Source organism: Calidris pugnax, unplaced genomic scaffold, assembly GCF_001431845.1.
Source record: "Calidris pugnax isolate Ruff unplaced genomic scaffold, ASM143184v1 scaffold2, whole genome shotgun sequence".
Classification (NCBI taxonomy): domain Eukaryota; kingdom Metazoa; phylum Chordata; class Aves; order Charadriiformes; family Scolopacidae; genus Calidris; species Calidris pugnax.
This window is the reverse complement of record NW_015090766.1, coordinates 1,730,865-1,740,264: the sequence shown is the minus strand read 5'-3', so window position 1 is coordinate 1,740,264 and position 9,400 is coordinate 1,730,865.

The window sequence follows — 9,400 nt, the reverse complement described above, 5'->3', positions numbered from 1 at the left end:
TTTTAATTTTAGGTGAAGTGTAGGAAGAAAGATGCATGTACCTGCATGAATGTGGCTGCTGTTCTTGTCATAAAATCTGATAATTATCCAAGCTATCTCCCTCCATATAGAAACCCATCTTAATTCATTTTTCTCTAATATTTCAAGCAAATAACAAGCGAACAAAAGGGAGTTCAGGCTCCTAACCATACCAAAAGTTGCACTGATTAACTAAAACTGCCTTTTAAAAAACCTAGTTAAATCAGAGCAAATGCTTGCCTGAGCACACTTAATTTATTTATTGAGTAACACTGATTTATTTTAATTTGTTAATCTAGGTCAGGACTCTGAAATATTTGTATGCCTACTTCATGTTTAGTGTCTATTTAGTCTACTCATTTTGTTTTAGTGCAATGAAAGAATGAAACTCTTCTAAGAAGGTGTAATAAACAAGTCTGACACTCTTTTATAGCAGGTCAACTCAATAAAGACATCACCATTTCTTGATGATATGAAGCCAGCTGTGCTTAAAGAGACCTGTTGAAACACACCCAAAATCAGTTTGCTAAGTCTGAATTTACGTTGAATTAGACTCTTATTATTTCAATAAAATTGTTTTGAAAGATGATTTTATTTTAACCACAGATACATTTGTGTGTAAACAAGGCCTTAGGCAAGTATCACCACAGGATACATCACGGATACCTACTAAATTGAACAGACTGGGGATGTGTTTTTGAATGGCATGTGTCACTGCAGCCATTTTCAAATTCTAATACAGAAATTGAATTTGAATGTAGAAGTAGATCAAATTAGGTACTACCCTTCCAGCGTACAAATTACATTTGTGTTGCTGTAATCTGAAGCCACAGAAATGGAATTGCTACTCGTATTTTTGTCCTTCAGACTATATAAAGTCTGCTTACACACAAAACTACTCATTTCTTCATTCTCGTGTAGGAAAACTCAGAATTTCCTATTTCTTGCAAACTTGTATTATATGAATTTCAAATAAGCACATCCAAAAAATGAAACACAAACCTATTAGCTGCTTCAGGGAATATCTAGTTGTAAACATTTGAAAAAAGTGAGAATAAGAAAAATCAACCAACCACCAAAACAAAATCATCTAACTGCTTTTGTGTGTATATATGTTGACATGTCCAACAAAGAACTCCCGTAATACTGTGATGGCTGAAATTGATTTGACATACTGTCAGTGAGTGTGGTTTACATTCATCTTTGTAGAACATAGTTATTTAAAAACTTTATCTAACTGGCTTAACAGGTGACCAGAAATGTGTTGTCTTCAGAATCACTTTTGCCATTGTTAGGACCAAAAAAGAGTTGGAGTCCTACTCACTTCTTAGATTTGTTTTACCATCATGTGTGGTCTAGTTTGTAGTTTAGATTGGAACAGAGTTCAAAAAAGCAGAAGTCCAGCGAAGTATTGCGCAATATTTCCATGTTTATGGTAGTGGATGCACTGGGTAAATACTCTCAATGATACTTACTATTTCATATATATAAATAACAATCTCCAACTTTACAAGGATGCTACTCAATTTTTAAGTAAATATAAGAAAAATGGGGACAGCCTTTTTAGTAGAGCCTGTAGCAATAGGACAAGAGATAATGGCTTGAACTAAAAGAGGGAAGATGAAGACTAGATACAAGGAAGAAATTTTCCTGAAAACATTCAAGGTCAGGTTGGATGGGGCTCTGAGCAACCTGATCTAATTGAAGGCGTCCCTGCTCGTTGCAGGGAGGTTGAAGTAGATGACCTTTAAAGGTCTGTTCCAGCGCAAACTATTCTAAGATTCTATGATTCTGTGGTTCTGTGTATGCATTTAACTGTTACAGCACTGTTGGCAGGACTCAAATTTTTAAAAATTACTAATGATATCCTGCCTCCAACCCTTCCAAACAAGCCCCCTCCACGTTCTCTTTGTATGTCCATCCCCTTCCTGTAAAAAGACAAGACTATCTGCACTTCCTTTCATTCTCTGCTCCAGTAATACCTCAGAGACTGAAATATAGTTAGTTGATTACAGATGAAGTCACTCCAGTTCCATGCAGCGTACATGTTAGCTCATTCCCAACCTGTCTTCTGGGAGGCAGTCAGGGAGCACCTCCACATGTAGCACATTACAGTCAACACAGTTGATACTACACAGTCCTCCAGAGCTACGTCAACATGCCTTGCTCTCCCACACATTCCTAAATCACAACCCACAGCATGCACCACATAGTCTGAAGAACCACGCTATAAGCAAATCACACTGCCACTCTGCAGAATGCATGGGGTGGAAAAAGGCTATGAAGTATTGTAGGGTGTCAACAGGAGCCCCAGACTGAGAGGTGTGCAAGCAAACACATGCAACCTTTTCCAGAAGGATCTATCCTAGATTATATACAGGTGAATCAATTCAAAATAATTGTGAATTGTGAAGGTGTTGAACACTCTCAATAATGTTCACAAGACTATACACTGGCAAAGATAACCTTAAAAATGTACAGCCAGCATAACAATGTCTAACTGATCCTGCCCCATGAAGTGCAGAAGTCTCATCAGCTACAAGCTTCAACTCAGTGGGGTGACTGTCAGTCAATACATTTACTTACTATCCTGCCTGTTCATAATTTTGCTTTCTGACTAAAGCAAGAGAGGGGAGGGATGCTCATACTGGAAAGCCCTGCGCATTCCAGTGAATAAATTATTATTTTGGGGAGTATTCACACCTAGTTTAGGTGGCTAACTTAGACACCAATCTTCCAAACAGCTCTGCACAGTCAATAAAAGGATAAACTACCCCAGACGTGGAGCAAGAACCTAATTTAGATGCCTTCACTTGCCCTTACTTTTCCATTGAAACAGACACCACTTGGGAAAGCACTACATTAATTCCCAGCCCCCTCTGGTCTGGTAAATCACAAGGTTTTTCTTTTGCAACTGTAGAGTGCAGAGGTTATTATTTATGGATTTCTGAGGGTACATCAAATCCAAGAACTCAGCAGTATGCACATGTCCATATTCAGTCATCTGCACAGGCTACTGTGAGTGACACCTTACTGGGCCATTTCTGCTGGATGAATGTTGGTCTATGAGCAGGACTTTTACTGCCTCCCTTGACCCCCACGCACCATAATGCCAAGGTTCTGAGAACTCCTGACAGTTTGGTAAGAGGCCACCTTGCACTGACAGGTGAAATCTCTATTGGTAGAGAATTCAGTCCCTTCTGCAAGAAGGAAAAGTGTGCTCTCACTGTGCGTCTCCATCAGGCCCATACTAAGATATTTCTGGATGCAGAAACTGAAATTTTATCAGCTAATTAATTCACAGGACTCCTGCCAGACATTTTTAATCACAGTTGTAAATCTCTTGAAATGTAGAAAAAACAATATAATCCAATAAAAGAAATATGCTTAGAAGTCATTTGAGAAGAATTAACCACATATATAGGCCATGTATACTTAATCACATCTGAATGTGAACCACTAAATTTTAAGGTCAATTGTTTTTGTGTCTATCTGATTTTCTTATTTTCTAAACACTCTCGATGTAAAATAGGTCAGAGAAATAATTACATGAGTTGGAAAAGAGATCCATTAGGAAAAGGTGTGAAATAGAACAGAAAAGACATCAGAATTAAACAAAATGGTGCCCTGGAGTGTTTCCAAAAAATCCAGATCAGATACCACCAGCTTTTCTGGCTGCCAGAATGGCCCACAGTGATGGAAGACTGTTATTCTATGACAATTTGGAGAGCTGATGTGGAGAACAATATTAATCGCTAAAACAGGAAAGGGTGACAAACAGAAAACGTAGCCAATGTGGGAATTCAGAAAGCTATCAGATCTTGTTTTACTGTCCAGTCATGGGATGTATTTTCCTATACAGTGCTTTGTGAAGAAGAGCAATAGTTGCCTTCCTCATTACTTTTAGAGCTGTTCTGAAAATGGAAAAGCTGAATTTGATGATACCATTTGTGTTGTTGGAAAACCTGCATTGAAGAAGAGGGGCAGAGAGTTATTTCCCCAGGTTTAATCCCACAGGAGAAAAGATTTCCTTCCTCCAAGAGAGCAACATGAGCCCCGAAGTCCTTACCCAAAGTGGCAGTTATAAATGCAGAGAGAATACAAACGCTCATTAAATACAGACTAGTATATTTATAAACCATTTTAAGAAGTTAATTTATTGACAAAGCATATATAATCCTGGATGTAGATGATCATATTCTATGTGGCTAAAAGGTGTGGAAAATGAAGCATCCAGCTATTTCGGTGTCTACTGCAGGCTGCCTGATCAAGAGGATCCTGTTGACAACAGCCTTCTTACTCCAGCTACAGGAGCTATCATGCTCACAGGGACTTCAACCACACCAACATCTGCTGGAAAAGTAGCATGGTGAGCTGTAGTCAATCCAGGAGACTCCTAGAGTGCATTGAGGACAACTTCTTCAGCCATGCAATTGACAGCCCCACAAGAGGGAAGGTGATATGGGACCTGCTGCTCAGCAACGCAAGTGAGCTAATTGGTGATGTCAAGATTGGAGCCAGCCTGAGCTGCAGCGATCGTGTGCCGGTGGAGTTTGCCGTCCTGAGGAATATTTATAAGGCAAAGACTAAAGTCAGCACCCAAATTTTATGAAAGCAAACTTCCAGATTTTCAAGGAATTAGTCAACAGGACCCTCTGGCAAACCGGCTTCAGGGACAAAGGAGCAGAACAGAACTGGCAGATATTTAAGGATACTTTTCACACAGCACAAGAGCTTTTGATCCCCAGGTGTAAGAAATCAGGAAGGGAAGGCAAGAGACCAGAACGGCTGAGTTGAGATCCACTGGTCAAAATAAAGGGCAAGAAGGAAATGCGCAGGCATTGGAATCAGGGACAGGGAGGAGTTACAGGGATGTTGCCCACTTGTGTAGGGATGGGGTCAGGAAGGCCAAGGCACAGCTACAGCTGATGTTGGCAAGGGATACAAAGAATAGTAAGAAGGGCCTCTACAGGTATGTCAGCCAGAAAAGGAAGGTCAAAGAAAGCATACTCCCCCAGTGAGCAAGACTGGCAAACTGGTAACAACAGACAAGGAGAAGGCTGAGGTTCTCAACAATTTTTTTGCCTCAGTCTTCACTGGCAACCTCTCTCCCCACAATCTCTGTCTGTTAGGAGCCTGTACGGGGACCGGTACTGCTCCATATCTTCATCAATGACATAGACAGTGGGATCAAGTACACCCTCAGCAAATTTGCAGACACCACCAAGGTGAGGGGTGTGGTTGGCATGCCTGAGGGACAGGATGCCATCTAGAGGGACCTGGACAGGCTCAAGGAGTGGGCCCATGAGAAACTCATGAGGTTCAACAAGGCCAAGTGCAAGGTCCTGCACCTGGCTTGGGGTAACCCCTGGTATCAATACAGGCCAGGGGATGAAAGGATTGAGAGCAGCCCTGCCGAGAAGGACTTGGGGGTACTGGTGGATGAAAAACTGGACATAAGCTGGCAACGTGTGCTTGCAGCCCAGGCCAACTCTGCCCTGGGCTGCAACAAAAGAAGTGTGATCAGCCAGTCAAGGGAGGTGATTCTGCCTCTCTACTTCTCTCTGGTGAGTCCTTATCCAGAGTACTGTGTCCAGCTCTGGAGCCCTCAGCACAGGAAAACATGGATTTGTTGGAGCAGGTCCAGACAAGGGCCACAAAAATGATCAGGGTGCTGGAGCACCTCTCCTATGAAGACAGGCTGAGAGAGTTGGTGGTGTTCTGCCTGGAGAAGAGAAGGCTCCTGGGAGGCCTTATTGCAGCCTTTCAGTACTTAAAGGGGGCTTATAAGAAAGATGAGGACAAACTTTTTAGCAGAGCCTATTGCAATACGGCAAGGGGTAATGGCTTTAAACTAAAAAAGGAAAGATTAAGACTAGGTATAACAAAGAAAATGTTTATGATGAGGGTGGTGAAACACTGGAACAGGTTGCCCAGAGATCCATCCCTGGAAACATTCAAGGTCGGTTTGTTCAGGGCTCTGAGCAACCTGATCTAGTTGAAGATGTCCCTGCTCATTGCTGGGTGGTTGGGCAGGATGACCTTTAAAGGCCCCTTGCAATGCAAACTATTCTATGATTCTATGATTTTCTGTTATGATTTTGGTCACTTGTATGATACAAAAGATAATTCCAAATCCCAAACTTCAATGTCAATATTTCCATTATTATTATTATGACTGTATGAGACTTGCATTTCTTCAACGGAAAGGTGTATGTGAAAATCTCTGCTTATGAATGATGCAATGCTTCGTGTCATGCTCTGCCTTTCAGACCAGTAGGCAAAATGAACACTGTCCCCAGCCAGGGAAGCCGGTCAGCACTAGTGGGACCACGCGCTGATATTCATCCTGCTCAGGCAGCATCACAGCAGCCTCTTCCCAGCCATGCCGGGATGGAAGGCCAGCAAGCAGCGAAGGCTCCTCTACTCCCCCTCCTGGGAGGCCCGAAGTTCAGCTGCTTCCATTCTTCACAAAGCAGACGTCCTGCTTTTTTCTGCAGGACAGCCGAGCTGGATGAGTTTTGCAGATGAAGGCAGGAGCTGAGAGGGAGCAGAGCTCATCCCCCAGCTGTCCACAAAAGGCAGCCCCCCTGGGACAGAGAGCCAGCCCGTGCTGGGGAAGCTCAGCGGGCCCCTGTCCCACGCAAACCTGCCCCACTGCAATCCCCTCTCTCAGACTCCCTATGTCTGAAACATCCCAGCATCCAGGCCCCCTTCTCCATAGCTGCACCATGGTGTACCGGTTTCCTAGCAATCGGGCAGCGCGTCAGCACTTTGTACAACGGTGTCTCCAACTTACCCACCCCAAACGAGCTGACTTCCACCAGTAACAGTGTTATCGTCACTGAATAGGGCTGAGAAGCAATGCATGAATGAGCCATGTAGATAGCAACGTGCGTGTGCTGCACCCTGCCTGAGCAGCAGCTGGCATTTTTAATAACACCATTAAACCAGTATTAAAAGAAACGGCTCTAACGTAGGTGGATGAAAGCAGGGTTTCTGAATGCAGTTTTCATGTCTTTAAAAACACAAGCAAACACAATTTTTGCACCAGAAGAGGCAAAACTGTGCTGAAGCAGAAACACAAGCAGCCTGTAAAACTGACGACAATGGAGCAAATCCTTACGAATGCTTCTCAACACATCAATCATGCTGTCTCCCAGCCACACCACGCTGCCGTTCCAGCTTCCACGCATTTTCAGGCAGACATCAGTCCGCACTGCACAGGATCCCAAGATCCCCGAGTTTCTGGAAAATAGATTTACTCCTAATTTTTGTGACAGATGGAGTTGATAGTCTCAGGATGAAAAAAAAAACGCCAGTTTTGACAGGCAGCAGATACCGATGCCCCTTGTGGTTGGAGATGATGTTGCTCTGGAATTAAGGTAGCACTGAACCGAAAGGCAATGGGTAAATGCACCACTACTTATTTTGTTGTATTTCTCTCCTCGTGCCTTATATTTATGTGTCTATTTCCTCATAAACAAAGCAAAGCAAACGGAGAGTGTAACAGGAAGGCAAGACGTCAGCAAGGTATTTTGCTTTCAACGAAAATACATTTCATCTTCTTAACTAACAGGTTTTAAACAACTTTTTAATAGTTGGCAGATCCTCATAAAGTATCAAAGAACTTTACTGAGATCTACTGTATTTCTGTCAGCAGCCACCCTCACAGGTCTGCGTCTTAAACCTGTACACAAAAACCTCAGGCGAGAAGCCGAGTAGAATGAGTTTGATATCGGTGGGGCATGGGCTAAGAGGAAAGAAAGTTGCAATACTAAGCAGTACTTACATCGTTGCAGCACACCACTAAAAGAGTTAGCTTTGCTCTCCTTCAGTGCACTAAGATACCGAAACCCGGAGCCCTCTTATAGATTTCAGTAAGAACAAGGTCGGTCCCATTTTGATCTTGATTCCCCCCTGCCCTTACTCGAATCAGCGGGAAGTTTGGGTACACCCATCACTCAGGCTAGAGATCTTTGGGGTTTGGTTTTTTGGGGGGTTTTTTTGTTCCCCCTTGCTGTAAGGAGCAGTTTAAGAGCAACACCCTCCAAAAAGCAACCCGCAGCTCCACGCCGCCCGCCCCGTTCCCGCGGCGGCCGGGCGGCAGGCTGGTGGCGGGGGAGCCCGTCCAGCCCCGCAGCGACCAGCCGCCCCGCCGCCGCCGCGCCGCCTTAACGGGAGGAGGGGCTCCTCGGGGGGCTGTCACTCTCCTTAAGCCTTTCCTTTCAAGCTTTGAATGTGAGCTGCCCTCCAGCCCCCCTCTCTCCTTCCCTCCCTCCAGCAGATCGTAAAGAGAGGAGGGGAGAGAGAGAGAGAGAGAAAAAAAAAAAAAAAAAAAAAAAAAAAAAAAAAAAGTTTCAACAACAGGCCGGACCAATGGCAAGTGGCGAAGCAGGGAAAGGGGGCCGAGCGAAGGGAGAAAAAAGTGGAGAAAAGGAGAAAGAGAGCGAGAGAGCGCAGGCTGGGGGGATGTGTAAAAGAAGAAGCGTTGCTAATTTTTTTTGTTTGTTTGCTTTTCCATGCATGCATAATGAGGCCTAATCAGAGCACGTTGCTGCTGCTCGGAGGGCACTTTTGTATTTAAAGCCTTGCAGAGAAAAAAAGATCCACAGACGGATCCGCAGAGCAGCTTGCAGGGCTTGTTGACAACAGAAGCAGCATCAGTCGCCCAGAGAGAAAAGAGACCCCGAAGGCTGCCTCTTCTCCTTTCCCCGTACTATCTTCTTGCTAGCGGGGAGAGACATTTCTTCTCCCCGCCACCCGAAAGCGCAACCGGTACCGAGAGGGAGCAAAGCGGAGCTGGGACTGTGAATGGGAGCGGAGCGGCTGGCATGTGCAGAGATGCTGCGAGCGGAGAGTTAAAAGCTCCTGAGAAGGCAGCAGCAGCGGCAGCAGCTGGGCATTTATTTTGTGAAAAAAAAGAAAGAAAAAAAAAAAAAGGGAAAAAGAGAGACGGAACTGCATGAGGAGCAGGACAGCACCATGAGCTCTCCCGGCGCAGCCTGCAAGTCCTCCAGCGCACTGCGGGGCTGTTCTCCTCCGAGCCCCCGTTTGCACTGATCCCCTCCCCACCTCTCCGGGCGCCTTCGCCGCCGAGCCGGGAGCAGCTGGTGGGGGGCACGGGACGGCCCCGGGCCCCAGCTTCGTACCGCGGCCGCGCCGGTTTCAGCTCCCGGGGTCTGGAGGGCCTCGGAAGCGGCGCGGATGGATTGATGCGAGGAGACCTCATGCACAGGGCCGGCGGGAGTTTTGCAAACTTTTCCACGGGCGGCAGCTCCTTCTCCTCCTCCTCCTCCTCGTCGTCTACCAGCGCCTCTCCCCAGCTCGCCTGCGGCAGCAGCCGCCGCCGCCGCCCGCGATGGTGGCCCGCTCCCCCGCT